At 41.6% G+C, this 20,484-nt stretch overlaps 1 non-coding gene across 1 annotated transcript; it reads right to left on the reverse strand.

Annotated features, from left to right (window-relative positions):
* Positions 1–210: 210 nt before the first annotated feature.
* On the reverse strand, positions 211–314 carry LOC122914794. The gene has a single exon (XR_006385871.1). It is a non-coding gene; the product is annotated as a U6 spliceosomal RNA (small nuclear RNA).
* Positions 315–20,484: the final 20,170 nt, after the last annotated feature.

Consider the following 20,484-nt stretch of genomic DNA (forward strand, 5'->3'; position numbering starts at 1 on the left):
ATTTTTTCATTCTTCTAGGTAATTTATGATTCAATCTGTTGGCATATGGTTTTTCATAGTAGTCTCATATAATCCTTTGCATTTATATGGTGTCAACTATTCTCCTATTTCTTTTTTTTAAAATTTATTTTTATCTTTTTATTAACACATAATGTATTATTTGTTTCTGGGGTTCAGGTCTGCGATTCATGAGTCTTGCACAATTCACAGAAAAATATGGAACACTTCATGAATTTCAATGTCATCCTTGCACAGGGCCCATACTAATCTCTGTATCATTCCAGTTTTAGTATAAGTGCTTCCAAAGAGAACACTATTCTCTTTCACCTATGATTTTATTTATTTGAGTCCTCTTTTATTTTTCTTTGATGGGTCTGGCTAAGGTTTATCAATTTTGTTTATCTTTTCAAAGAATCAGCTCTTGGTTAAATTTCTTTTCAGCATAACAGTATTCATTGTTTTTGCACCACACCCAGTGCGCCATACGTGCCCTCCCTAATACCCACCACCTGGTTCCCCCAACCTCCCACCCCCCCGCCCCTTCAAGACCCTCAGGTTGTTTTTCAGAGTTCATCGTCTCTCATGGTTCACCTCCCCTTCCAATTTCCCCCAACTCCCTTCTCCTCTCCATCTCCCCATGTCCTCCATGTTATTTGTTATGCTCCACAAATAAGTGAAACCATATGTTAACTGACTCTCTCTGCTTCATTTATTTCACTCAGCATAATCTCTTCCAGTCCTGTCCATGTTGCTACAAAAGTTGCGTATTCATCCTTTCTGATAGAGGCATAATACTCCATAGTGTATATGGACCACATCTTCCTTATCCATTTGTCCGTTGAAGGGCATCTTGGTTCTTTCCACAGTTTGGCAACCGTGGCCATTGCTGCTGTAAACATTGGGGTACAGATGGCCCTTCTTTTCACTATATCTGTATCTTTGGGGTAAATACCCAGTAGAGCAGTTGCAGGGTCATAGGGAAGCTCTATTTTTAATTTCTTAAGGAATCTCCACACTGTTCTCCAAAGTGGCTGCACCAACTTGCATTCCCACCAACAGTGTAAAAGGGTTCCCCTTTCTCCACATCCTCTCCAATACATGCTGTTTCCTGTCTTGCTAATTTTGGCCATTCTAACTGGTGTATGGTGGTATCTCAATGTGATTTTGATTTGAATCTCCCTGATGGCTAGTGATGATGAACATTTTTTCATGTGTCTGATAGCCATTTGTATGTCTTCATTGGAGAAGTATCTGTTCATATCTTCTGCCCATTTTTTGATATGATTATCTGTTTTGTGTGTGTTGAGTTTGAGGAGTTCTTTATAGATCCTGGATATCAACCTTTTGTCTGTACTGTCATTTGCAAAGTCAATGTACATTAATCAGTGGCTAACAATTACACTAACAATGAAATAAAAAAAATACACTAACAATGAAAATACAGAAAGGGAAATTAGAGAATCGATTCCATTTACTATAGCACCAAGAACCATAAGATACCTGGGAATAAACCTAACCAAAGAGGTAAAGGATCGGTACTCGAGGAACTACAGAACACTCATGAAAGATATTGAAGAAGACACAAAAAGATGGAAGACCGTTCCATGCTCTTGGATCAAAAGAATAAACACTGTTAAAATGTCTATACTGCCTAGAGCAATCTATACTTTTAATGCCATTCTGATCAAAATTCCACCGGTATTTTTCAAAGAGCTGGAGCAAATAATCCTAAAATCTGTATGGAATCAGAAAAGACCCCGAATCGCTAAGGAAATGTTGAAAAACAAAAATAAAACTGGCGGCCTCACGTTACCTGATTTCAAGCTTTACTACAAAGCTGTGATCACCAAGACAGCATGGTACTGGCATAAAAACAGACACATAGACCAGTGGAACAGAGTAGAGAGCCCAGATATGGACAAAACAGGAAAAAATATACAGTGGAAAAAAGACAGTCTCTTCAATGAATGGTGCTGGGAAAACTGGACAGCTATATGTAGAAGAATGAAACTCGACCATTCTCTTACACCATACACAAAGATAAACTCGAAATGGATAAAAGACCTCAACGTGAGGCAGGAATCCATCAGAATCCTAGAGGAGAACATAGGCAGTAACCTCTTCAATATCAGCCACAGCAACTTCTTTCAAGATAGTCTCCAAAGGCAAAGGAAACAAAAGGGAAAATGAACTTTGGGGACTTCATCAAGATCAAAAGCTTCTGCACAGCAAAGGAAACAGTCAACAAAACAAAGAGGCAACCCACGGAATGGGAGAAGATATTTGCAAATGACAGTACAGACAAAAGGTTGATATCACTCATCTTTTCTATTTCTATTTCTCATTTAGTTCTACTCTGATCTTTATTATTTCCTTCCTTCTGTTAACCTTTTTCTTCTTTTTCTAGTTTCTTTAAGTATAAGGTTAGATTATTTGAAATTTTTCTTGATTCTTTTTTTTTTTAAAGATTTTATTTATTTATTTGACAGAGAGAGATCACAAGTAGATGGAGAGGCAGGCAGAGAGAGAGAGAGAGAAAGGGAAGCAGGCTCCATGCCAAGCAGAGAGCCCGATGTGGGGCTCGATCCCAGGACCCTGAGATCATGACCTGAGCTGAAGGCAGAGGCTTAACCCACTGAGCCACCCAGGCACCCCGAAATTTTTCTTGATTCTTGAGGTAGGCCTATATCACTATAAACTTCCCTCCTAGAACTGCTTTCACTGCATCCCAAAGATTTTGGACCACTGTGTTTTCAATTTCATTTGTCTCCAAGTATTTTTTCTTTTCGTCTTTGATTTCTTTGTTGACCTACTTGTTTAGGACCATGTCATTTATATTCCAAATATTCGTTTTTTCCAGTTTTATTATAGTAATTGATTTCTAGTGTTGTACCATGAAAGCTGCTTGCTATGGTTTCAATCTCCTTAAATTTACTGAGACTCATTTTGTGGTCTGACATGTGATCTATTCTGAAGAATGTTCCATGTGCATTGGAACAGAATGTATATTCTGTTATTTAGAGGGGATGTTTTATATATGTATGTCCAGTCTATCTGGTCTAATGTGTCATTCAAAGACTCTTTTTTTTTTTTCCAAAGACTTTATTTGACAGACAGAGATCACAAGTAGGCAGAAAAGCAGGCAGAGAGAGAGGAGGAAGCAGGCTCCCTGCTGAGCAGAGAGCCTGATGCAGGGCTCAATCCCAGGACACTGGGATCATGACCTAAGCCAAAGGCAGAAGCTTTAACCCACTGAGCCACCCAGACACCCCTCAAGGACATTCTTTTCTTTTTTTAAAAAAAAAGATTTTATTTATTTATTTGATAGACAGAGATGACAAGTAGGCAGAGAGGCAGGCAGAGAGACAGGCAGAGAGACAGGAGGAAGCAGGCTCTCTACGGAGCAGAGAGCCCGATGCGGGGCTCAATCCCAGGACCCTGGGATCATGACCTGAGCCGAAGGCAGAGGCTTTAACCCACTGAGCCACCCAGGTGCCCCCCTCAAGGACATTCTTGATTGATTTTCTGATGGGTGATGTAAATAGGGTTCTACATTTGTTTCTGTTTTAAGATTTATTTATTTATTTTAGAGAGAGGGGGAAGGGGTAGAGAGAGAGGGAGAGAGAAACCTAAGTTTCATGTGCTCAGCATGGAACCTGACAGAGGGCTCGATCCCACCACCCCAAGACCAGACCCAAGCCAAAACCAAGAGTCCCATGCTCAACCGACTGTGCCATCCAGGGGCCCCTAGATTTGTTTTTAAGTTCAAGTACAGTTGTCACACAAGGTTACATTAGTTTCAGGTGTACAACATAATGATTCCACAAGTCCTAGATATTTTTGTAACTGAAGATTCTCTAGGTCATTCTGACCTTAATATTGCCAGAAGTGGAATTCTGTCTCCTAGTTATTTTGAAATTGTCACTTTCATTTTGTACCTAATTCCCGTATCTTTCTGAACCTTTGATGGAATGTTCCATTCTAGAACAAACATTTTTACAGCTCCTGATGTGCACTGCCAGCTTGCTTTCAGAAGGGCCAATTACCTCCCTGTTGGTAACTGTTTGCAAATCCTGGGAGTTGTTTTCTAAAGAAATCTTTGCCAAATAGATTGCCAGGTGGATAAAGAAAATGGCTTCAAGGTGTTGCTGTTATTTCTGTCCCTTTTTATTTTGATGAGCGTAGTCCTTTTCAGCTATTTCTTTAGTTCTTGGTGTTTTGTGAGTTACCTGCTCATGTCCACTACCTGACTTAGAGGGTGACTCGTTTTTTTCTTAGGTGAGAAGCAGACCGAGGAAGGGACTGCAGGGGACAGCACAGCCGCTCTGAGATCACCTGCCCGGCCGCCTCTGTCTCAACCCAGCTGGCTCAGATTCAGGTTTACAGATCAAAGAACGGCCAGCAGCACAGGATTTTGGTGGGTGGTCCTGCAAACAGTGCAGCTGACGCAGAATCTGCTGGGTTATGGGGGTGTGAAGGGGGCAAGGGTGGCTCTATCAGGTCATCCACATGGACACGCCCTCAGATTCAGTAGCTGACAACTGAACCTAGATCAGAAAGAAAAACAGCCAAAGCAAACAAGTTTTGGTAATTTCCCTCTTCTTGTAGCTCATGTTTTCTCTTAGTAGAATCCTGAGGGTAAAAACAAATCAGAGGAACCATGTCTATTTAGGAAGCCTTACTATTCTGCTCCTGGGCAGACAGGTTCCAATAAACTGTAGACATACTCAGAGAAAGCTACACAAATCAGCCTTAGTTATGACTTTCATTTAAAACCTAACAACTTGGGGCGCCTGGGTGGCTCAGTGGGTTAAAGCCTCTGCCTTTGGCTCAGATCATGATCCCAGGGTCCTGAGATCGAGCCCTGCATGGGGCTCTCTGCTCAGCAGGGAGCCCGTTTCCAGGATTCCATCCAGGAGCCCATGTTACATTTAGCAGTCATGTCCCCTGAATCTAATCTGAGATAGCTTCTCAGACGTTCCTTATTTTTCATGACCTTGGCATATAGAATATTCCTCAATTTGGGTCTGTCTGATGTTTCTTTTATGGTTAGAAGGGAAGATCAGTTGAACTATTATTAATGTTAAGGGCTCTAAAAGTGAAAAAGAAAGTAAACTGTCATCTGTTTGCTGACTGAAATGCCTGCTGGCCATTCTATTTTGGCTTGTTCTCTGCATAACTATTAAACCATGCTCCACTAACTCAGTCATTTTTCTTTTATGAGAACTTGGGTTTTTTCATTTGTGGATGGCTAGAACCTCAATCCAACACCAATTATTAGCATTCTTAGGAAGAGTATCATTTGTACTTACAGAGAAAGCCCCTGTTGTAAACAAACAGGCCCAGATTCCTGGGAAATAATGTGTGTTCTTCACATTCTGATGTTCAGAATAATCCAGAATTTATTTTTTTTAAAAAGATTTTATTTATTTGACAGAGAGAGACACAGCAAGAGAAGGGAACACAAGCAGGGAGAGTGGGAGAGGGAGAAGCAGGCCTCCCACCGAGGAGGGAGCTCGATGCAGGGCCGATCCCAGGACCTGGGATCATGACCTGATCCGAAGGCAGAGGCCCAATGACTGAGCCATCCAGGCGCTCCTGGAATAATCCAGAGTTTAAACCATGCTCCAATTCTTCAGCCTTTCTCTAGATCACGATCACTAATTGTTTTGTAATAATACATTATTGTTTTCTAAAATTGAAACATAATTCATAGACCACAAAAGTCAACCAAGTGCACAATTCACTGGTTTTTAGTATATTCACAAGGTTTCACAATCATCACGACTATTTAATTCCAGAACATTGCCATCACTCCAAAAAGAAACCCCAAACCTATTAGCAATCCCCGCCCACTTCTCACCGATCCTCACCCCACCCCAGCTCCAGCTGCCCTTGCCCAGCAACCAGTAATCTACTTTTTATGCCTATTCTGGATATTTTCTATAAATGGAATCATACAGATACAATGTGGTGTTCAAGAACCCTTTTTGGAAACTGACCCCAGGTACTTTCTCTGCCCTAATAGTGCTAGTCTCCCCTGTGAAATGGTGCCTCTGCTTGAATGGCAGAGAAAAGTCACAAATGAAGGAAAAGAAAAGCACTCTAATGCCCCTTCAAGATAATATTTAATGACTCATTACGCTAAATTTGATTACTTTTGTGATACTAGTGGCCACTTCTTGAGACAACCATAAAGATAACAACTTTGTCTGGTGTTCTCTTTCGAAATGAGTCGTTTGAGTTGGAAAGCGATTTTCTTACAAAATTACACACATGCAGGGTACCTGGGTGGCTCAGTGGGTTAAGCCTGTGCCTTTGGCTCCAATCATGATCTCAGGGTCCTGGGATCGAGTCCCACATCAGGCTCTCTGCTCAGCGGGGAGCCTTCTCTCCCCCCGCCCCCGCTGCCTCTCTGCCTGCTTGTGATCTCTGTCTGTCAAATAAATAAATAAATCTTAAAAAAAAAAAAATGTTAGCTCCTCCAATTCTTACAACAGGAGACAGGTACTATTACACAGCATAGAACCCAGGCACAGAAAGGTTAAGGAACATGCCAAAGGTCACACAGGGACTGAACAGCAGAGTCAAAACTTAGGCCATGGTAGCATTCTTACCCACCAGGCTATACTGCCTCGTAGCCATTAAAACACCCCACCCTGTGTTCATGGTACTTAAGTGACAGTTAAAAAAACAATAAAGCAATAAAAATCATTAACTTTTGTGACTAATTAACCTGAGCCCCTGGTTAATTAGGCCATTCGGTTTGCTAGCCAATTATCAAATGACGAAAGGAAGGCAGAGCCAATCCTCTCTGGTTGGCTTTTGTTCTGTTAACATTTGCTGAGTGCCCTTGACGTGACAAGCACTGTGATAGGCACTGGGGATAGATAAATAAAGAGGCTCCTACACAGATAATCACCGCCATGGAAGCCTACAGAAGATTCACAACGCACCCAGAGGAGCAGAGAAGGCTTTTTTGAACAGCTACCAAATCCATATGAGCAGTCCAACCAATACTGAACAGTTCGAGAAGGCTTTTTTGACACTTGCGTTGCAACTTGAAGAAGGAGTCCATTTGCCAACCAGACAAGCAAAGGAAGTCTGGACTCACTGTCTGGCAAACCTTCTACCCTCCAGACCCGAGGCCAGGCAGATTCCTTCCCCTCTCTTTACAAACTGATTTCAGTCCCTAGAACACAGGAGCAGCTCTGGCTCCCTACATCTGCCAGAGCAAATATTGAGAAATGTCCAGCTCAGTGACTTCAGTGTTGCACCTTATTGCGTGTGCCACAGAACGGATCTATTACCCCACCCCCAGCCACCTGAAGGAGAATCATGTGGATTGAGAGGCAGAGGAAAGTCCCAGCGAATCCGGGAAAAAACGAGAGGCTACTGAGAACGCAAACGGTGAGAAAAGAACAGAAAGAGAATGACCAGAGATTGATCCTGCTGAGTTTCCTGCACACCGGGGCACGGGGAGTGCAGAGATGGTGATGGAATATTGCCTGACTTCAGGACAACAATCCACAGCGACAAGGCATGTGAATGCCAACTCTCTCCCAGGAACCCTGTCTCCTTTCTTAAAAAATAAATAAACTAAGAGTTACAAGCATACCCATGAACATACATCAGTATTTTCTCGAGAGATTTTGTATATGACCAATCTATCAAAGTGACCGGTAAATTTGCTCACAAAAGTTATAGATTTTTACTTCTCTACTGATTTTTTTAAACTACCATTAAGTTCCCACTTAGATGTCAGTGAGCCCTAACGTGAAAATTATTAACTGCAATGCTTATGTGTCTTGTGAATATTTGATCAATGTATTCTTGGCTTCTTGTGCTTGTGCCAAAGTGTGGACTCTGGGAAGGTGTATATATCTCTAGTTCTTTCACATTTGTGCATTTCTGAGGGCAGGGGCCATATTTATTTAACTGGTTTTAAGGTTTTCTTTTATTCTATTTCTTTGACGGAGAGAGAGAGAGATCACAAATAGGCAGAGAGGCAGGCAGAGAGAGAGGGGAAAGCAGGCTCTCCGATGAGCAGAGAGCCTGATGCAGCCCAACCCTCTGAGCCACCCAGATGCCCCTATTTAACTGGTTTTATACAGCACTAGTTTTCACGCACAAGGGAACACTTAATTCAACTTAATCAAGAAGTGGATGCTTATTCCCAAGAAGGGGTTAAAGTAAGAGCACATTCACACGTCTCAATTTTTAAAAACTCATAAAACAAATGTAATTTACAAGTACCAAATAAATGAGACCAAAATATGCATCCTAATTAATAAAAATGACTCAGTCATTTGGCTGAGTCAGTGGCTCAGTTGGCTAAGTGTCTGCCTTGGGCTCAAGTCATGATCTCGGGGTCCTGGGATGGAGCCCCGTAACCAGCTCCCTGCCGAGCAGGGATGATCTAGCCTCAGAAGCCACCCTTTGTCATTTCTATGGTATCCTACTGGATACATAAGATTATCACTATTCAATAAGGAAGGACATTCAATCAGAGAAAGACAATTATCATATGATCTCCCTGATATGAGGAATTTGAGAGGCAGAGTGGGGGGGTTGAGGGGTAGGGAAGGAAAAAATGAAACAAGATGGGATCGGGAGGGAGACAAACCATAAGAGACTCTTAATCTCACAAAACAAACTGAGGGTTTCTGGGGGGAGGTAGGGTGTGGAGAGGGTAGTTGGGTTATGGACAGTGGGGAGGGTATGTGCTATGGTGAGTGCTGTGAAGTATGTAAGCCTGACGATTCACACAGACTTGTACCCCTGGGGCAAATAATATATTATATGTTAATAAAAAATGTCTAAAAAAATAAGGAAGGACATTGAGGGGCACCTGGGTAGGTCAGTGGTTAAGCATCTGCTTTTGCGTCAGGTCATGATCCCAGGGTCATGGGATCGAGCCCCACATCAGGGTCCCTGCTCAGTGGGGAGCCTGCTTCTTCCTCTCCTACTCCCCTGCTTGTGTTCCCTCTCTCGCTGTCTCTCTGTCAAATAAGTAAATAAAATTAAAAAAAAAAAAAAAAGAAAGGAAGGACATTGATGTCAAGAGGCAGAAGTCACTGTGGGCCATTTGGATTATGGCTACCCCATCATTCATCAAGTTATACAAACCAGATATCTAAGGTCATCTCTCCTCTCATTCTTATATCTACTACTGGTATCCCTTTCCTCTTTTTTTTTTTTTAAGATTTTATTTATTTATTTGACAGAGATCACAAGGAGGCAGAGAGGCAGGCAGAGAGAGAGGGGAAAGCAGGCTCCCTGCTGAGCAGAGAGCCGATGCAGAGCTTGATCCCAGGACCCTGAGATCATGACCTGAGCTGAAGGCAGAGGCCCAACCCACTGAGCCACCCAGGAACCCCTCCCTTTCCTCTTTTGATTCTGTCAGTTCTGCTTCTTATATTGCAGGGTTCTGTTGGGTGAGTATGTGCTTAGAAGTGTTATACCTACTATACCCTTTTATGATTATGAAATTTCCCTTTTTGTGTTTAATAATATTTTTGTCTTAAAATCTATTTTGTCTGATATTAGTATAGCCACTTTGGTTCATGTATGGTTACTATTTGCATGTGTATTTTTCTCCATCCTTTTACCATCAGCCCAATTGTGCTTTTGAATGTAAAGTATGTCTCTTGGGATGCCTGGGTGACTCAGTCAGTTGGGCATCTGCCTTCAGTTCAGGTCATGATCCCAGGATCTTGGGATCGAGTCCCACATCAGGCTCCTTGCTCAATGGGGAGCCTGCTTCTCCCTCTGCTTGCTGCTCCCCTGCCTGTGCTTTCTCTCTCTCTCTCTCCCTCTCTCTCTCTCTGACAAATAAATAAAATCTTTTTTTTAAATTGAAGTATGTCCTTGTAGTTAGCATATAATTAAATCTTTTTAAAAAATATTTATTTAGGGCGCCTGGGTGGCTCAGTGGGTTAAGCCGCTGCCTTCGGCTCAGGTCATGATCTCGGGGTCCTGGGATCGAGTCCCGCATCGGGCTCTCTGCTCAGCAGGGAGCCTGCTTCCCTCTCTCTCTCTCTGCCTCCTCTTTGTCTACTTGTGATCTCTCTCTGTCAAATAAATAAAATATTTAAAAAATATATTTATTTATTTGAGAAAGAGAGTGAGTGTGGGAGGTAGGGGCAGAGGGAGAGGGACAGAGAGAATCTCAAGCAGACTCTGCACTGAGCATGGAGCCCAATGCAGCACTCTATCCCAGGAACCCAAGATCACCATCTGAGATGAAACCGAGAGTCAGAATCTCAACTGACTGTGCCCCTCAGTCACCCCAAACTGAATCTTAAAAAAAATAAATTCAGTCTGACAATCTCTGCCTTGAAGTTGGGTAGTATCAATTCCTCTAACTTTGCCCTCTTCCAATATTGTGTTGGCTATTCTAGGTCATTTCCTTTCCAAATAAACTTTAGGATATGTTTGTCAATAGTCATAAAATAACTTACTGGGATTTTGGGGGGGTGGGTCATACTGACTCTACAGAAGAACTTGGGAAGAAATGACAATTTGACACTATTGGCTCTTCCTATCCAAGAACATGAAATATCTCTCCATTTATTTAGTTCTTTGATATTTTTAATCTGAGTTTTATAGTTTTCCAGATATATAGATATATATATCTATATATCTTGTACCTACTTTGTTAGATTTGTGGCTGTTTCGTTTTTTTCAGTACTAATGTAAATGGTATTATGTTTTTTAATTTCAAATGTCACTTGTTAAAAAAAAAAAACAAATGTCACTTGTTCATTGCTGGTATATATAGGAAAGTGGCTGATCACTGTATCTTAACCTTACATTCTGAATCCTTGCCATAATTGCTTATTTGTTCCAGGAGCTTTTGGGTTTTTTTAAAATTTTCTATGTAAATGATCATGTCATCTGTTAACAAAGACAGTTTTCTTTCTTTCTTCCAAATCTGTATACCTTTTATTTCCTTTCCTTGTCTTATTGCATTAGCTAGAATTCCAAGTACGATGTTAAAAAGCAGTGATGAGAAGGAACATCCTTGCCTTCTTCCTATATTTGTGGGAAAGCTTTGAGTTTCTCACCATTAAGTATAATATGATCTATACGCTGTTTTACAGATACTCTTCATAAAGTTGAGAAAGCTCCCCTCTATTCCATGTTTACCAAGAATTTTTATCATGAATGGCTGTTGGAGTTTATCAAAAGGTTTTTCTGATTCTATGGATATGATCATGTGGCTTTTCTTCATTAATCTGTTGATGTGATAGATTACATTAATTAATTTTCAAATGTTGAACCAGTCTTGCATACCTGAGATAAATTTCATTGGGTCATGTTATATAATTCTTTTTATACATTGTCAGATTTAATTTGCTAATATTCTGTTGAGAATTTTTATATCTGGGTTAATGAGAAATATTGGTCTGTAGTTTGTCAGGTTTTGATATCAGGGTAATGCTGGACTCACAGAATGAGTTAGGAAGTATATTCTCTGGTTCTATCTTCTGAAAGAGATTGGAGAGAATGGATATGCTTTTCCTCCTTAAATATTTGGTAGAATTCGCCAGTGAACTCATGTGCACTTGGCACTTTCTGTTTTGGAAGGCTATATACTGTTGAGTCAGCTTCTTTAGCAGATATAGGCCCATTCAGATCATCTATCTTGTACTGTGAGTCTTGGCAGATTGTGCCTTTCAAGGAATTGGTCCATTTCATGTAGGTTATCAAATTTGTGAACAGAGAGTTGCTCATAGTATTCCTTTACTATCTTTTTAATATCCACGGGATCTGCAATGATATCCCCTCTTTAAGTCCTGAATTAGTAATTTGTGTCACCACTCTTTTTTTCTTAATTATCCTGGCTAGAGTTATATCGATCTTTTCAAAGAACCAGCTTTGAGTTTTGTTGATTTTCTCTATGGATTTCTTGTTTCATATTTCATTGGTTTCTTTTTTTAAAAAAAGGTTTTATTTAGTTATTTGAGAGAGAGAGAGAGAGCGAGCCCAAGTGCGGAGAGGACAAGAGGGAGTGAGAGAACCAGACTCTGCTGAGCAGGGAGCGTGATGTGGGGCTCAATGCCGAGACTCTGGGACCATGACCTGAGCTGAAGGCAGATGCTTAACGGACTGAGATACTTGGGCACCCCTATTTCATTGAGTTCTGCTCAAATTTTTATTATTTCTTTTCTTCTACTTACTTCAGATTTGCTTTCCATTTCTAGTTTTCTTTTTTTTTAATTTTTAAAAGATTTTATTTATTGGACAGAGAGAGACAGCCAGAGAGGGAACATAAGCAGAGGAAGTGGAAGAGGGAGAAGCAGGATTCCTGTTGAACAGGGAGCCCAATGTGGGGCTCGATCCCAGGACCCTGGGATCATGACCTGAGCTGAAGGTAGACGCTTCACAGCTGAGCCACCCAGGTGCCCTCATTTCTTGTTTTCTAGAGTAGAAACTTAGACAACTGACTTAAAATCAACCTCTCCTGGTGAATGTTCCATGTGAGAATGAGAGGAATGTGCACTCTGCACATTGGTTGGATGAAGGAGTTTATCTATGTCTTTTACATTCCTAATCCTCTTCTTTGTACATAAGTATAAATACAGACAGTCTATATGTGTATATATACATAGGCATACAAACAATAAATACAATTTGCATAAGGTCCCTTGAATATATGGGTATAATTTGCATGGATATAATCTGATGGTATACTTTAATAATACAAACTATTAATATATGCTTGGAAAACTTTACCTCTGCCTTAGTACTACCACTCTCCAAAGAGAGGAAAAAGGAAGCCAGAATCACCAAAGAGACTCTAATCTCTATGGAGAGCATTAGTCTCCCAGAGTCTATGACTTCTTGAGGTCCTACTAGGGGGAGTGTACTCGTTTACTAGGGCTGTGGTACAAAGTACCAAGAACTGGGTTGCTTAAACAACAGAATTGTATTGTTCCAGAATTCCAGAGGCCAGAAGTCTGAGATCAATGCATCCACAGGGTTGATTCCCTCTCAGGGCTGGGAGAGAGAATCTATTTCATGCCTCTCCCCAGCTCATCGTGGTTTACTGGCAATCTCAGGCATTCCTTGACTTATAGGTACATCCTCTTTCTCTCTGCCTCATCTCCCTGTGCACTCTCCCTGTGTACCTGTCTGTGTCCAAAATTCCCCTTTTAATAAGAATGTGAGTCATATTGGATTGGAGGCCCACTCTACTTCACAGCTAATTACACCTGCAATAACCCTATCTCCAAATAAAGTCACATTCTGTGATCCTGGAGAGGGAACATAATTCAACCCAGAACAAGGAGCAACTAGGAGGGTTGATGTGAAAAAATGGAAATATGTTATAGAATTTGGGCTCCAGTCTTAGGCTGTCAACACTCTGTTGTTGACCCTGAGCAAACCGGGCAAATAAGGGAGGTCCTATAGATGATATCAATGCTTCTCTTCTGGTTCTGTTGTTCTCAAAATAGCACAGCTGTGGGAAGACTTAAACATAAAGTTTTAAATTAGATGGATTTAAAACAAGGCATCAATGAGAGAGAGATATATATATCTTTTGAGAGGACTGTAGAATGAAGAGGCCCAGGACGCAAGGGGGCAGGGTCCCTGGGACTGGTTTGCAAGAAGAGCTGCCCTTACCACACACGGTATCACAGGACCACTGCCTTCAGGCTGTGATCATTTCCAGCCTTTTCGGAGTTGCAACACCAAACATGTTACAGTTGTTTATTTGATTTTGTGACATTGCCCATTACTCTCTACCTCCCTGCAGCTTCCCTCTCCCCCAGCCCCAGCCCAAAGAAACTGCCAAACATGGACTTACTTTTAAAAATCAATTAGGTCTTGCCAATTTTGTCATACCCTAAGATAATTCTATCCCCTTTGTCAAGGATATAAACAAAAGCAGATGGCCATTGGGCACAGAAATGGATGGAGGAGATAATACTTTGGACTACCCAAAGGACCATGTTTAGAAAATTATAAATTATTATTTTTTAATCACCTTACATTATTTTATTTTTTTAAAAGATTTTATTTACTTATTTGACAGAAAGAGAGAGAGGCAGCAAGAGAGAGAATACAAGCAGGGGGAATGCGAGAAGGGGAAGTAGCCCTCCTGCCAAGCAAGGAGCCCAATGCAGGGCTCTATGCCAGGACCCTGGGATCATGACCTGAGCCGAAGGCAGACCCTTAATAACTGAGCCACCCAGGTGCCCCCACCTTACACTATTTTAAAGCACTTTCACTATAGCAAGTACATAAATCTGGATGTCCAAAGTTACTGGAAAAAAATATTAAACATTAACATTATTTGGAATAAGGGATTCTAGACTTATGGGTGACATTTTTATGGGTGATTTTAATTTCTTCTCTACATTTTTCTCCATTTCAAATATTTCTACTATAGTAAGTGCTTCTAATAATCCAAAATAATAATATTGACATTATTTATTTATAAAGCATTTTCATTTCTTTATTTGACAGAGAGAGAGAATGGAAAAGCAAGGGGAGCAGCAGAGGAGAGGGAGAAGCAGTCTCCCTCAGCAGGGAGTCTGATGCGGGGCTCAATCCCAGGACCCTAGGATCATGACCTGAGCTGAAGGCAGTCCCTTAACCACTGAGCCACCCAGGCACTCCAATAGTATTGGCTCTAAAAGATGAAGCTTATTCCTCTAGTCAGCAAATGTTTATTGAGCATTTACTACATGCCAGGTACTGTTACAGCAGTCAAAAAACAACAGCTCCGGTGGGGCTTCCATTTTGGCAGGTCGGGAGTTAAGAGATATTATTAGGCACAGATCACTTATTCCTCTGTGTAAAAGTTCACTCTGAGCATATTTTTTGGGGTAGCGGGTATAGGGGATAGGGGATAACATGAGCCCCCTAAGAAGGACATGATGCTGAATGGAGAAGTCAGAAGGTGAGCAACACCCTTTGTCTGTGTCCAGATTTTACTGGAAACTAGCTCTTGAAGTCAGAGCTTCACCCTCCCCAGTCCCAGGCTGCTTCTTGTACTCAACTGCCTTCCCAGGGACATTGTGAAACCTGAGTTGGGAATCACCCACAGCTGGGTGCTACTGGTCAAGGTGGTGCTAAGAACAGGACAGGGCATTCTGCTGACGTCAGTGTGCAGAAAGCCAACAGGGCCCACACTTATCAGCTGATGCAGATGCTGTTCCTGGGCGGGCCAGTGGGTTCTCTCTGAGTCACCTTTGAAGGCAACATGCTGGACATTTAGTGAGATGAAAACATTGAAGGAAACTGTTTTTGTTATTACTGATGTCCTAAGATTCTGAGAACTGCTAGTGTTTGCTAGCACCTTGCAGACTTTTTCACTGAACACTATAATAGAAACGATGATACTCCTAGAGGCTAGAGGGCATTACCAAGTGCGTGAAGTCCTAGAGAGACCAAGAACAGAGACAGGTAATTACCCAGGATTTTGATTTGCTAGGACCATGTTTCAGAATGGACCACCAGAGTGGCCCTTTAAGAAAACAAAGGCACATCAAGATATAAAAATATCCATATTCCCTGACCCCAGAAATCCCACTCCTAAGAATTTATCCTAAAAAGTAAATTATTTCCACACTCACTATAATATTGTAACACTGCAAACATCCTAAGTGCCCCAAGTGGGGGAAAAGCTAAATAAATTGTGATAACATCACATGTTTAATGAATACACATTATAATAATTAGTATAATCACAATTGTAAAGGTATATATTCCATCACAGAAAAGTGTATTAGTTTGCAACTGCTGCTATAACAAAATGCCCCAAAGTGGGTGTTTTAAACAAGAGAAATTTATTGTCTCACATTTCTGGAAGCTAGATGTCCAAGACCAAGATCCTTGTTCATAGGATCGGCTCCTTCTAAGGGTTGTGAGTAAAGAGTCTGCTCCAGGCCTCTCTCTCAGGCTTGCCAAGGGCTTTCCCCTCCCTGTCTCTTCACATTGTCTCCCCTATTTGCATGTCTTTGTCTGTCTTCAAATGTCCCCCCCTCTTTTTTTTAAAAGATTTTATTTATTTGACACAGAGAGAGACACAGCGAGAGAGGGAACACAAGCAGGGGGAGAGCGATAGAGAGAAGCAGGCTCCCCACTGAGTAGAAACCAAGGTAAGGCTTGATCCCAGGACCCTGGGATCATGACCTGAGCTGAAGGCAGACGGCTAACGACTGAACCACCCAGTTGCCCCAAATGTCCCCTTTAAAAAATTTTTTTTTAAATTTTTTAATAAACATAATATATTATTAGCCCCAGGGGTACAGGTCTGTGAATCGCTAGGTTTACACACTTCACAGCACTCACCATAGCACATACCCTCCCCAATGTCCATAATCCAACCACTCTCTCCCTACCCCTCTCCCCCTGCCCCCCTCAGTCTGTTTTGTGACATTAAGAGTCTCTTATGGTTTGTCTCCCTCCTGATCCCATCTTGTTTCATTTATTCCTTTCCTACCCCCCAAGCCCCTCCCCATTGCATCTCCACTTCCTCATATCAGGTAGATCATATGATAGTTGTCTTTCTCTGACTGACTCATTTTGCTAAGCATAATACCCTCTAGTTTCATCCACGTTGTTGCAAATGGCAAGATTTCATTTCTTTTGATGGCTGCATAGTATTCCATTGTGTATATATACCACATCTTCTTTATCCATTCATCTGTTGATGGACAGCTAGGTTCTTTCCATAGTTTGGCTATTGTAGACCTTGCTGCTATAAACGTTTGGGTGCATGTGCCCCTTCAGATCACTACATTTGTATCTTTAGGGTAAATACCCAGTAATGTGATTGCTGGGTCATAAGGTAGCTCTATTTTCAACTTTTTGAGGAAATTCCATGCTGTTTTCCAGAGTGGTTGCACCACCTTGCATTCCCACCAAGAGTGTAGGAGGGTTCCCCTTTCTACAGATCCTCGCCAGCATCTGTCATTCCCTGACTTGTTAATTTTAGCCATTCTGACTGGTGTGAGGTGGTATCCCATTGAGGTTTTGATTTGTATTTCCCTGATGCGTAGTGATGTGGAGCACTTTTTCATGTGTCTGTTGGCCATCTGGATGTCTTCTTTGCAGAAATGTCTGTTCATGTCCTCTGCCCATTTCTTGATTGGATTATTTGTTCTTTGGGTGTTGAGTTTGCTAAGCTCTTTATCGATTTTGGATACTAGCCCTTTATCTGATAATGTTGTTTGCAAATATCTTCTCCCATTCTGTCAGTGGTATTTTGGTTTTATTAACTGTTTCCTTTGCTGTGCAAAAGCTTTTGATCTTGATGAAGTCCCAATAGTTCATTTTTGCCCTTGCTTCCCTTGCCTTTGGCAATGTTCCTAGGAAGAAGTTGCTGCGGCTGAGGTTGAAGAGGTTGCTGCCCATGTTCTTCTCAAGGATTTTGATGGATTCCTTTCTCACATTGAGGTCCTTCATCCATTGAGTCTATTTTAATGTGTGGTATAAAGAAATGGTCCAATTTCATTTTTCTGCATGTGGCTGTCCAATTTTCCCAACACCATTTGTTGAAGAGACTCTCTTTTTCCCATTGAACGTCCCTTTTTTAAATAAGGACGCAAGTCACATTAGATTAGGGGCCCACTGTAATGACATCATGTAACTTGATTACCTCTGTAAAGACTCTATCTCCAAATACGCTCACAGTCTGAAGTACCAGAGGTTAAGAATTCCACATATATTTTTTTTCCTCCCCAGAAAGTCATGCCACTGTTTTTTTTTGTTTTTGTTTTGTTTTGTTTTTTTAAAGATTTTACTTATTTATTTGACAGAGAGAGAGATCACAAGTACGCAGAGGCAGGCAGAGAGAGAGAGGGAAGCAGGCTCCCCGCTGAGCAGAGAGCCCGATATGGGGCTCGATCCCAGGACCCTGAAATCATGACCTGAGCCAAAGGCAGAGGCTTTAACCCACTGAGCCACCCAGGAGCCCCCATGACACTGTTTTACAACAAAACTGTGTTCTGTGACATAATGCTAAGAGAAACGTTAACAATGGCAAACTCTCACTTGGCATTTAAAGTGTTTATAACACTGCCTCTTAACTCATTCAATCCTCACAGCTATGATGTATTAGTATCCTCATGTTGCCAATAAGAAAATTGAGGCATAGCAATGTTGTTATTTTCTCAAGGTCACATAGCTAGTAAGTCATGGGATCAGGCTTTGAACCCAGGCAATTTGGCTCCACAGACCACTCAACCTCCTCATCATATTGCAAAATGGTATGTGTTATATTTACAACAGTATTAAAATATATTTCAAATATTTTATAAGTATACACATATATGTATATATTTCTGCAAAGTTTTAATAGACTGTGCAAAAAAGAAAGTAGTTTATAATTATGAAGGGTTATTTTTTATGATATTGCATTACTTTTACAATTAATACATATACATGCATTTATAGACTTTTCCTAAAATCAAAGAATGCTTTGAAAATGCTTCCACAATCTGAGAAAATTCTTTTTTTAAAATTTTTTTTAAGATTTTGTTTATTTGACAGAGAGAGAGAGAGAAATCTCTGTCAAGTAGGCAGATAGGCAGGCAGAGAGAGAGGAGGAAGCAGGCTCCCTGCGGAGTAGAGAGCCCAACATGGGGCTCGATCCCAGGACCCTGGTATCATGACCTGAGCCGAAGGCAGAGGCTTTAACCCACTGAGCCACCCAGGCGCCCCTGAGAAAATTCTTAAGGATACTGTACATCAAAAGATTCGTGATGGGGCACCTGGGTGGCTCCATCAGTTGGGCATCTGCCTTCGGTTCGGGTCATGATACCAGGGTCCTGGGATCAAGGTCGGCAGGGAAAATGCTTTTTCCTCTGCCTACTGCTCCTCCTGCTTATGCTCCCTCTCTCTCTCTCAAATAAATAAATAAAATCTTTAAAAAAAAAAAAAAAAACTAGAGATAACACCCATTAGGGATAGTCAGCCTCCACAACAGCCCAGTGATCCTTGCCTTCCAGTGGTCATGGCCTCACATGATCCTTCCACAGGCAATAAGTGCTGACCTGCGTAACCAATGATTCCACTGAAGTGGTGATAGCATGTGACTTCCAAGGCAAAGGTCAAAATAAAAAACACTGCAGCTTCCACTTCGGTCTCATGGATCTCTTGCTCTGGGAAAGCCAGCTGCCATGTCTTGATACCCAAGCAGTCCTTTGGACAGCCCCAATGAAGAGGAACTGAGGCCCCCGCCCCCAACAGCAGCAGCGATAACTTGTCCACCACGTGAGTGGCTGACTTTTGGAGCAGATCCCCGAGCCCCATTAAAGCCTAGATAACTGCAGCCCAACCGAACTCTTGGCTATAACCTCACAGGAGGCTCATGAACCACCCAGCCAAAGCACTCCTGAATCTCTGCCCCATAACACTCCCCTCCAAGAAGTCCACAGCCTCCTCCCTGGCAACTGTGACTATGTTGCCTCATGTAGCAAAATCAACTTTGCAGATATGATTAAGAATCTTAAAAATAGAGAAATTATCCTGGATTATCTGGGTGGGCCTAGTCCTGGAGCCTGAACTCTATCCTTCCTGGGTTCTAAAACTTGTTTTTTGGGTAGGGGCTTGAGGGGTTGAGCGCTAAACCTTTTGCAGCCTTTTGAAATGGTGGCTACTGTAGGGGGGTGATTCTTAATTATGTATGTGGACAGCTTACAGGGAGGGGTATCCCTTAGGCTTTGATGACTCAACCTGCCCTTGATAATTTTCTTTCTTCTAGAGAAACCTTGGGGATGAGGAATAGAAACTACTTTTTGTTTTATTTTGTAGAGTCTTAAGAAAAGTTATTCAACACGTGGAAATGAGACAAGAGATAACTGCGTGTCTTCAATGTTCTAAGAAGCATTGTGAGACAGGCCCACACTAAAAGTACTGATTCTCTAGGAGTAGAGTCCTTTTGTTTGATTTATCACTGGCTCTTGATAGGGGCTCAGGTTCTACAAACTTGGATGCTCTTCTGGATTGGTCGACTGCAAATGCTTTTTGGAAACAAAAGATTGAAGGGATTTCTTGTCTAGTAGAAAGAATAACTTTAAAGTTTATAGCTTACGGTCCTGTAGCTTGGGTGACCAACTGTTCCCATTTGCCTGGGGATGAGGGACTTCCCAGGACAAAGAACTTTCAGTGCTAAAACCAGGACTGTCCTGGGCAAACCGAGGCTATTCCTCACCTGCTGCAAGACAGCAGCCAGTGTGGGAGCTCACCTGACCATCTTCTTTTGGTGGAAATACTTTGGTCTCTCCCATAGGCCTCTGGACCAGTTTTCTCATACTGCTGTTCTGTCATTAGTAATAAACAATCCAAATAAATAAATTAAGCTAAATAAATAAAAAGGGCTAAATAAAGCTTTGACACACACTTCACCATTTGCGTAAGAGTCATGCTTGTTTGGGGTGCCGACCTGGCTCTGTCAGTGGAGCCTGAGACTCCTGATCTCAGGGTTGTAGGCTCGAGCCCCAGCCTGGCTGTAAAGATTATTTA

Source organism: Neovison vison, chromosome 7 (assembly GCF_020171115.1).
Source record: "Neovison vison isolate M4711 chromosome 7, ASM_NN_V1, whole genome shotgun sequence".
Lineage (NCBI taxonomy): Eukaryota > Metazoa > Chordata > Mammalia > Carnivora > Mustelidae > Neogale > Neogale vison.